This window comes from Mandrillus leucophaeus, unplaced genomic scaffold (genome assembly GCF_000951045.1).
Source record: "Mandrillus leucophaeus isolate KB7577 unplaced genomic scaffold, Mleu.le_1.0 Scaffold52, whole genome shotgun sequence".
NCBI lineage: Eukaryota > Metazoa > Chordata > Mammalia > Primates > Cercopithecidae > Mandrillus > Mandrillus leucophaeus.
In genome coordinates, this window is record NW_012105586.1 from 1,848,061 (window position 1) to 1,857,011 (window position 8,951).

The following is an 8,951-nucleotide window of genomic DNA, read 5'->3' on the forward strand; positions in this document are numbered from 1 at the left end:
ATGGAGAAACAGCAGAGTCGACAGGATTAGCAAACTAGAAAATGAGGCAGTAAAAAACATCCAGATGAAACATGAAGAAAAACCAAGGGAGTGAAAATACAGAAAACAGCATGAGAGGCATAAGTGACATAGTAAAAAGGTCCAAATTCTGCACAAGTGGAATCACAGAAGGAAACGAAAGAAAGAAAAAGGGGGCAGAAATAATATTTAAAGTGACACTGGCCAAGAGCTCCCAAAATTGTCCAAAGACTTCACTACAAATTCAAGAAATTCTACAAATCCCAAGCCTGAGAATCATATCGAGGCATATCATTAATAGAAACTAAAAACAAAGAGTAAATCTTAAAAGTTGTCAAAGAAAAAAAAGGACACATTATCTTTGAAGGACAAAAGACAATACTGAATGCTGTTTCAGGAGGAATGGACGGAACAACAACGGAATGATATCATAAAAGACAGAAAGAATAAACAGAGTAAAATTATCTTTAAAAAATACAGGTGAGAGAAAGATGTTCTCTGAAGCTGGGCGCAGCGGCTCACGCCTGTAAAACCAGCACTTTGGGATGGGCAGGCGGATCACCTGAGGTCAGGAGTTCAAGACCAGCCTGGCCATGGCCAACATGGTAAAACTGCGTCCATGGTAAAACCAAAAGTGGTATAAGGACTATGCATTGCCTGGGAGGCAAGAAGAAAAGAAAAAGAAGCAAAATAAAGATGGGACCAAAAAATACTCTCTGATCAAGTAATGAATTTCAGTTAATTCCTTCCACATAGACTTTAGATGACCAATGATATCTTGCAAATGACTGTTATCGCTTAAACAGAAAACAGCCGATGAAAGGTATTGGTTTGGATTGAAGAAGACTTTTGCGACTCCAGATGGAAATATCTAGCAGGAAAGTGGGGGGAGAGTTCATTACAGAGTTGTGCCAACATCAGCTACTACTCTTATCATTCCTGCAAAGAGCAGGAATCCTTCAAATCTGTGACTTCTCAACTTCGATCTGGTCCTTAGGAATGCCTGTCCATGCACACGAACCCACTGCTTCTACTGTGCTGCTCTGCGTGTGGCTTTCTGAGTGTGGGTATCTGAGTGTTGTGTGACCGTTTGTTCATATCTCTTTTCTTCACAAGGCTGGTTGGGGTGCCGCATGCAATGCTGAAAAGCTGGCGTCCATGCTCTAATGACAGGAAGCCACCCTGGTCATCTTCATACCCTGCCCCCCGCCCCGGGCAGTGCCTGAAACATGGTTCGAGTACAACAGAGATTTGTTTTGTATTCCTTTTCAACTCCATCCCCATTTCATACAAATGACAGATTCTATTTACTTTACTAAGAAAAAAAAGTCTTGGCTGGGCACGGTTGCTCACGCCTGTAATCCCAGCACTTTGGGAGGCTGAGATGGGCGGATCACCTGAGTTCAGGAGTTTGAGACCAGCCTGGTCAACACGGTAAAACTCCATCTCTACTACAATTACAAAAATTAGCTGCGCATGGTGGTGCACACCTGTAGTCCCAGCTACTTGGGAGGCTGAGGCAGGAGAGTTGCTTGAACCCAGGAGGCGGAGGTTGCAGCGAGCCGAGATTGCACTCCACCCTGAGTGACAAGAGTGAAACTCCGTCTCAAATGAAAAAAAAAAACTTTTCCTCCCTTCATTTTATTTTTAAATTTTATTATTTTTTATTTTTTTGAGGCAGAGTCTCACTCTGTGGCCCAGGCTGGAGTGCAGTGGCACAATCTCAGCTCACTGCAACCTCTGCCTCCCAGACTCAAGCAATTGTCATGCATCAGCCTCCCAAGTAGCTGGGATTACAGGCATCCACCACCACATCCAGCTAATTTTTTTAGTAGAGATGAGATTTTGCCATGTTGACCAGGCTGGGCTCCAACTCCAGGCCTCAAGTGATCCACCCACCTCAGTCCCCCAAAGTGCTGGGATTACAGGTGTGAGCCACTGCACCTGGCCTCCTTCCTTCACTTTAAATTGCATAAACAGACAGACTCTTCCAAGAATTCAAACCCTTCTTCTGTGCTCTTGTAAGATCCTGTCCTGCATATTACTGCTTCTCTGTCAATCGTCTCTTTTCTCATTTCTTCAATTTTTGCAGCCTCTTCCTCTTAACTTACACAATCTTAAAAATGCCTTCCTTTAGCTTTCCCTCCTATTCAAGCTGCTGCTCCAGCCATGTTCTTTCTTCTTTTTACAGCCATATCTTTTGGTTTTTGTTTTGTTTTTTTTTTTTTGAGACGGAGTCTCACTCTGTCACCCAGGCTGGAGTGCAGTGGCGCGATCTTGGCTCACTGCAAGCTCCGCCTCCTGGGTTCACACCATTCTCCTGTATCAGCCTCCCGAGTAGCTGGGAACTACAGGCACCTGCCACCACACCTGGCTAATTTTTTGTATTTTTAGTAGCGATGGGGTTTCACTGTGTTAGCCAGGATGGTCCTGATCTCCTGACCTTGTGATCCACCCACCTCTGCCTCTCAAAGTGCTGGGATTACAGGCATGAGCCACTGCGCCTGGCCAGCCATATCTTTTAAGAGTGTTCTACACTTATTGCTGCCACCACCTCTTATTTTTCATTCACTGAAAACTCCAAAAGCATATACTGATAGTAAATATGCCAGGAATTAAAACACAAAAAGATGTCCCTCAATACTGAAAAGCCTGGATGTAACTGGAAACATGGCAAACATATTTCGTGATGGTTGCTTACAGATTTCTCAGCACCTCTCTCTCTCAGAGGAGCCCAGGCATCACTTGCTCTTGGGCTGCACGTAGAAAGCTTAGTGGAGTATCCAACAGGCAGCATCTAGAGAGCTAGGAGATTTTGATACAGTATTCTCTTTAAAGCATTTTAATGTGTTCATATCACTATACATGTGCATACAAATTCATAGAGCCAATATTCACTGCAGACATAAATGAGGGTGAGGCATCCGTAGGAAAACAGCACAGTAAAGTAGAAATCAGAAAAGCTTTGGGGTCACACATTAGGGTTCAAATGTGTGACCCCAAGGTGGCTTCACTTATTGGTTGCATGATCTTGGGAAACTTCTCAGAGCCTCAGCGTCTTCATCTGTAAACTGAGATAATGTCTAACTCCAAGGGTCTGTCTGTTCCTTCCTTCTTCCCTTTCTTCCCTGCTGTTAAAAACTTACTTAGCACTATTTGCCAGGTACTGTTCTAGAGGCTGGGGATGTAGCAGTGAACAAAACAGACAAGACTTTCAGCCCTCATGAGATTTACATATACTATGGACTGAGTGTGTCTCTCCAAAATTCTTATGTTGTATGAAAATTCATAGGTTACATTTCAGTTGTACTCATAGCTGTACAGACCATTAATAGCAAAAAGAAGTAAAATAAAGGCAGTAACAAATGTTAAGTAAAAAAACAAGAGGGGAGGAGAAGAGGTATAGATGGAGGGGGCTGCAATTTTAGATGGGGAAGGGGACGTCAGGAAGGGCCTCCCTGAGAAAGTGACATTTGGATAAAGAAAATGTAGATGAAAACCATGTGGCTGTGCAACATTCCCGGAAGAGAATCCTGAGTGCAGAGACCCTGGAATGGAAGTTTGAAGGCAGCGGGTTAAGAAGCATCGAGGAGAACAGTGTGGCAGGTGAGGGTTGGAGGGTGGTGAGACAGTGAGGCACCAGGTCAGAAAGGGCCTGCAGGAGGCTGACCTCGTGGGCCTCGTGAGGCTGCACAAGCTGGAATTTTCTACGTGGAGTGAAACGGGAAGCCTCTGGAGGGGTTGGGCCAGGAGTGACCAAATCTGAGTTATGTTTTGACAGGATCATTCTAGTTGTTATACTGAGGTTCAATGTTAGTAGTAGGAAGCATGGGTGGAAGGAGGAGTGTACTACAATAAAAACTGGGCCAAAGATAAACGAGGACTAGAAGGTGGCCGCGGGAAGGATATGCTCAGGTTCAGGATCTGCTGAGGGGCTGGATATGCAGCATGACAGAAAGGAGCCAAGGATGACTCCAAGGTATTTGAGCAACTGGCAGAAAGGAGATGGAGAAGAATAGCCAAAAAGCTATGAAGTGGCTAGCACTATGCCTGGCACACAGGAGAGGATCAAATATTAGTTCTCCTTTACAACTCAAAATTTCAGTTCTGACTCAGAGCACAGGCAGTTAGCTCTAACGTGCAAGCATCCCAACACTGGTTAACTTTCTCCAAAAACCAGAACACCTCTCATTATCTAATTCTTCTTTTGCCAGGAAGGAGGAGGTGAGATCTTAGGCTTCATGTGGTCAGCAAGGGCTGGGTGCAAATCTGTGTTTCCCCACTGAACAGGGAAGGATCAATGAAAAAGACAAGTAAACCACATGGTAAAAATTCAAGAAAATTTTAAAGAAACAGCATTCTGTGTTATGTGCTGTCTCAGTGTGTTCACGCTGCTACAACAAAATATCATTAACTGGGTGGCTTATGAACAGGAGGAATTTGTTTCTCACAAATTCCTGGAGGATGGGAAGTCCAAGGTCAAGGTGACAGCAGATTCGATGTCTGATTCAATGTCTGATGAGGGCCTGCTTCCTAGACAGCCATCTTTTCACTGTAACCTCATACAGTAGTAGAGGGGTGGGCTAGCTCTCTGGGGTCTCTTTGATAAGGGCACTAATTCCATGACCTAATCACCCCCAATGGCCCCACCCCCTGACATGATCACCTTGGGGGTTAGAATTTCAACATATGAATTTTGGGGGGACACACTCAGTCCATAGTATAAGAAAATTTCTCTAAGTCCTATAACAGTGATTCAGTTTACTGACTTCAGGACATAAGTGATGAGCTACAAATGCTCAAGTTTTAGGGGATGGGGGTAGGGAGATAGCTACAGAACACACATCAAGGTGTGCTAAGAAAGCTAGGGCTGGGAGAGTCCATCCTGACTGGTATTTTCCCAGGTTTGGCTCAGGGAATGCTTTCTTTGCCACGTCTGCCAACCAGCTCAACCTAAGTTCAATTTTGGAAGTCAAAGAGCCCAGCCCGTCTCCCATCCCAACAGCTGGAAAGATGCCATCCAGCATTGTAATTTTTGAGTGCACGGAAAACATTAGGGCTCAAAGGTTCCAAGAAGTCCACAGGAAATCTACCTAGCCTTAGTCTAAACAATTGCAGAAAAACAGTAGCCATTCCTGCCTCAAGATAAACATTCACTTTTAGTCTATACATGAAAAACTAAAATTACAAAATCAAAAATTGGATACTGTTAGTTGCCTTGAATGGAAAAAGAAAGGATGGATTTCCAGAGAAAAATCTACTCAAACACCCGCACAGAACAGGAACGGGCAGGGGAGGGTTGGGTTAGAAAACCATGAACCACATTCCCATATGTAATGTACTGTTCCCTCTCAAATTTAGCTCATATCTAGTTTAGCTTTGTGTAAAGAAAATGGTGGAACAGTTGAATGGTCAGTCAAATGGGGTCAGATAAGTTAGTTTCCCAAGATGTGGTCTGGGGATCAACGGCAAATACTTCATCTGTTGAGCTCCGAACTGTATGGGAAAGCACAAAGAATGCCCCCACCTCCTTTCGTCCTGCCTTTCTAGCCAGTTGTTTTGGGGTCTAAAGGCCTTTTCCTTTCACAAGGACCCTTAGTTTGTTTCCTCTGGGCTTTAGGGAGGGTGAATTTCTACTCTAGATGGAGATATTAGGTTAATGAGAAATGCTAGAGGCAGTTCATGACTTTGTACTAGACTGAGTCACTCTGGCCAGAAAGAACAGTTTGGTAACTCTGCAATCCACCTACTGCAAACAAGCCATGACTTGGTTTGGTTTTAGCTCTAATTATATAAAAAGTGAGTCAGGGTTTTTTGGTACCCCCCCCCCCAACACTCAGGGTGTGACAGGCTGTTGTTTTTGTTTGGGCCCTCTCAGTGAAAGGTGTAACTGTTTTACCCACATAAAAATACTTGCAAAGGCCAGGAGCGGTGGCTCACGTGTGTAATCCCAGCACTTTGGGAGGCTGAGGCAGGTGAATCACCTGAGGTTGGGAGTTTGAGACCAGCCTGACCAACATGGAGCAACCCCGTCTCTACTAAAAATACAAAATTAGCCGGGCATGGTGGTGCATGCCTGTAATCCCAGCTGCTTGGGAGGCTGAGGCAGGAGAATTGCTTGAACTTGGGAAGTGGAGGTTGCAGTGAGCTGAGATCGCACCGTTGCACTCCAGCCTGGGCAACAAGAGCAAAACTCTGTCACAAAAACAGAACCAACAAACAAAAAGACTTGCAAAAAAACAATAGTTAACATTGTATATATGAAGATTATGGTCAAATTATGACAACAATACTAAGCTCAAAAAGTGAAGCATTCAGTTAAGTCTCTCCCCCTTTAAACTCACGTGGTGGGTGGAGGCGAAACAAGGGAAAACAAAGGGATGCACAATGGGCCAGTCTTTCCCCACTGGGCCAGCTCCTCATTCCAGAGGCCCACCCTGCTAAGCTCCAGCACCACTGACTCCCCTACCAGGTCCTGCTGCTGCACACCCCCGGCTCCTTCCTGCTGGGGCTGCTCCCTGTGTGCCTCCTCTTGTCCCCACCTGTCTCTTGTCCACATGGCAAGCATCTCCTTGGACCTCAGGATTGGGCACCGGCATGCCTTCCCCTGTGCAGGCCTTCCTTGCCCAAGGTAGAAGAGTCTACCCCTTCCTGAGACCCTCCACGGGAACCCGCACAGACGCCAAGCCCAAACCTGGAACGCTTTCCCACATGTGTGTGACTGCAAGGTCTCCTCCCCTGCTGGACGGTGACCCCAAGGGGAGAGGGCTTTGTTTTGTTTATGTCTGTGTCCCCTGTGCCTAGCACAGAGCCTGGCATTTCTACTTGTCCATATATAGTTGTGAACTTGCTCTAGAGGCACAATAAGTAGACCTGTTAACAGGAGGTTATGCTTTTTGCACATAAATCTATATAGTCAGCTCTATGTGTGGAGTTAGAACAAAGGCAAAACTCCTTCACTGAGTGTCTCAGACAGGGTTAGAACAATTTCCTGGTTTCGGCCACACGCTTTGGCCTGGATGGTATAGCATCCACAAAAGAGCTAATTATACAATGGAGGGTAGCACAGGAAATGACTTTAAACTATGACTCAAATTCTCTGTAACCCCTTGATAATACAGCCTTACATGGTCAATCCCTGCAAATATGACATTGCAGAGAGGTTCGAGAATGAAGCCTACTAGACAGAGTGCTGCTTTTGCACTGGTACTAAGGGGACAGGCTCTAAATCACAGAATCTCGGTTCTTAGCCTGGCTCTCTTTGTAACCTTGGGCAAGTTACTTAATTTCTCTGAACCTCGGTGTCCTCATTTATAAACTAGTATTCCACAGGGTCGTTATGAGGAATCAACAAATCAATTTGTATGAAGACTCAGAACAGTACCTGGCACATAGTGAAGCAGTCAACACATATGAGTATCTTTTCATTGTTGTTGTTGAGACAGGGTCTTGCTCTGTCACCCAGGCTGGAATGAGGTGGTGTAAACACAGCTCACTGCAGCCTCAACTTCCTAGGCTCAGATGATCCTCCCACCTCAGCCTCCCATGTAGGTGTGACTACAGGCGTGTGCCACCATGCCCAGCTAATTTTTGTATTTTTTGTAGATTTTTTTTTTCTTTCTGTCATGTTGCCCAGGCTGGTCTCGAACCCCTGGGTTCAAGCAATCTGCTCATGTCAGTCTCCCAAAACATTAGTACTATTTTTAAAGCTGTCCATTCAGCTACTAGTTTAAATTCAAAACTTATTTCAACTGGGCAGTCAATATCAGTGCCTATCCCATGTTTTCTGTATAACAATGCTGAGAAATCAAGATAAACGTAATTAACATTTTAAACACTTACGGTAAGGACACACTAACGTATTCCACAGGGCTAAGCTAATTACTCCATTGTAACTATTTATTTCATAAACTGCATGGCCAGCCTGACAAGCCTCCCGGTCAACTTTGACAAAAGATTATGTGAGACAAATGCCAAGGAAATACAAAATTAACATTGTTGTTACTCCTTATCAGACCACAGACAAAGACAGACCCAGCAACAGTCCAGAATGAAGGAAACAGGTTGTTGGCTTTTGATTGGAATTTCCTAGGATTGTTACCATGTAGTACAAGATTAATCTAAATGTTCCTTTGCACATAGACAAGCTTATGTGGAATGTATCAGGATAATATAATAAAGGCTTAGGTTTATGTGTGAACAAAACTGCTTTCAAAAATGTTATCAGTATCAAGTTGATTAAGAAAATACCACAGATTTAAACATACCTTAGGCCTATAAATAAGTTAGTTTGCTGCTTACTGGGGGTGGGGGGAATATACAGGCTAAATAAACAAACGAAAGTACAGGAAAATCAAACACTTACAAAGGAGCTTTTCTCCTTAAGTAAGTGTAACTAAAATTCAGTTGTATGCTAGGACTACTGAGTATTTTCAAGATAGTGCATGCTGCGGCATTTTAAACCAGAGCCAAGCTGCTACCATCGCCACCTCAACCACCAAACTTCAAGAGCAAACGTTGTGTACTGACTCATTGCATCCTCCCAGCAGTACCCTCCACGGCTGGCAAGTGGATTTTCCAAGCAAAAGGGAGAAACTTAGAACACACCACAAATAGGTACCTATTTTTGCCTTGATGTGTCAAAGTCAGAGAAAAGGGCAAAATTCAAGCAGCTGACCAATAGTATTTCAACAACAGGATGTTCCCAGGGAGACTGCGGCAAAAGATGTCTTTCATAGTATATGTAATTCCACAAAAATAGCAGTTAAAACCAATACAGCATCAGGCACAATGAATGACAATTTCAGGTTAGAAAGAACCAAATGCTCAGCCTCTAATTTGTTTTCTTCTGTTTTGAGGGACAAAACAGAGGAATAAAGAATGTGCTGGAAATTTGGGGAATGCACTTCAAACCTCTTTCTTCCTCCTCCTCC

The 8,951-nt window shown here is 44.2% G+C and overlaps 1 protein-coding gene across 2 annotated transcripts in view; it reads right to left on the minus strand.

Moving 5' to 3' along the window:
* Nucleotides 1-8,951, minus strand: part of VPS13D (vacuolar protein sorting 13 homolog D (S. cerevisiae)) — a 279,483-nt gene that overhangs the window by 67,188 nt on the left and 203,344 nt on the right. The gene's annotated exons all lie outside the window — the stretch shown is intronic.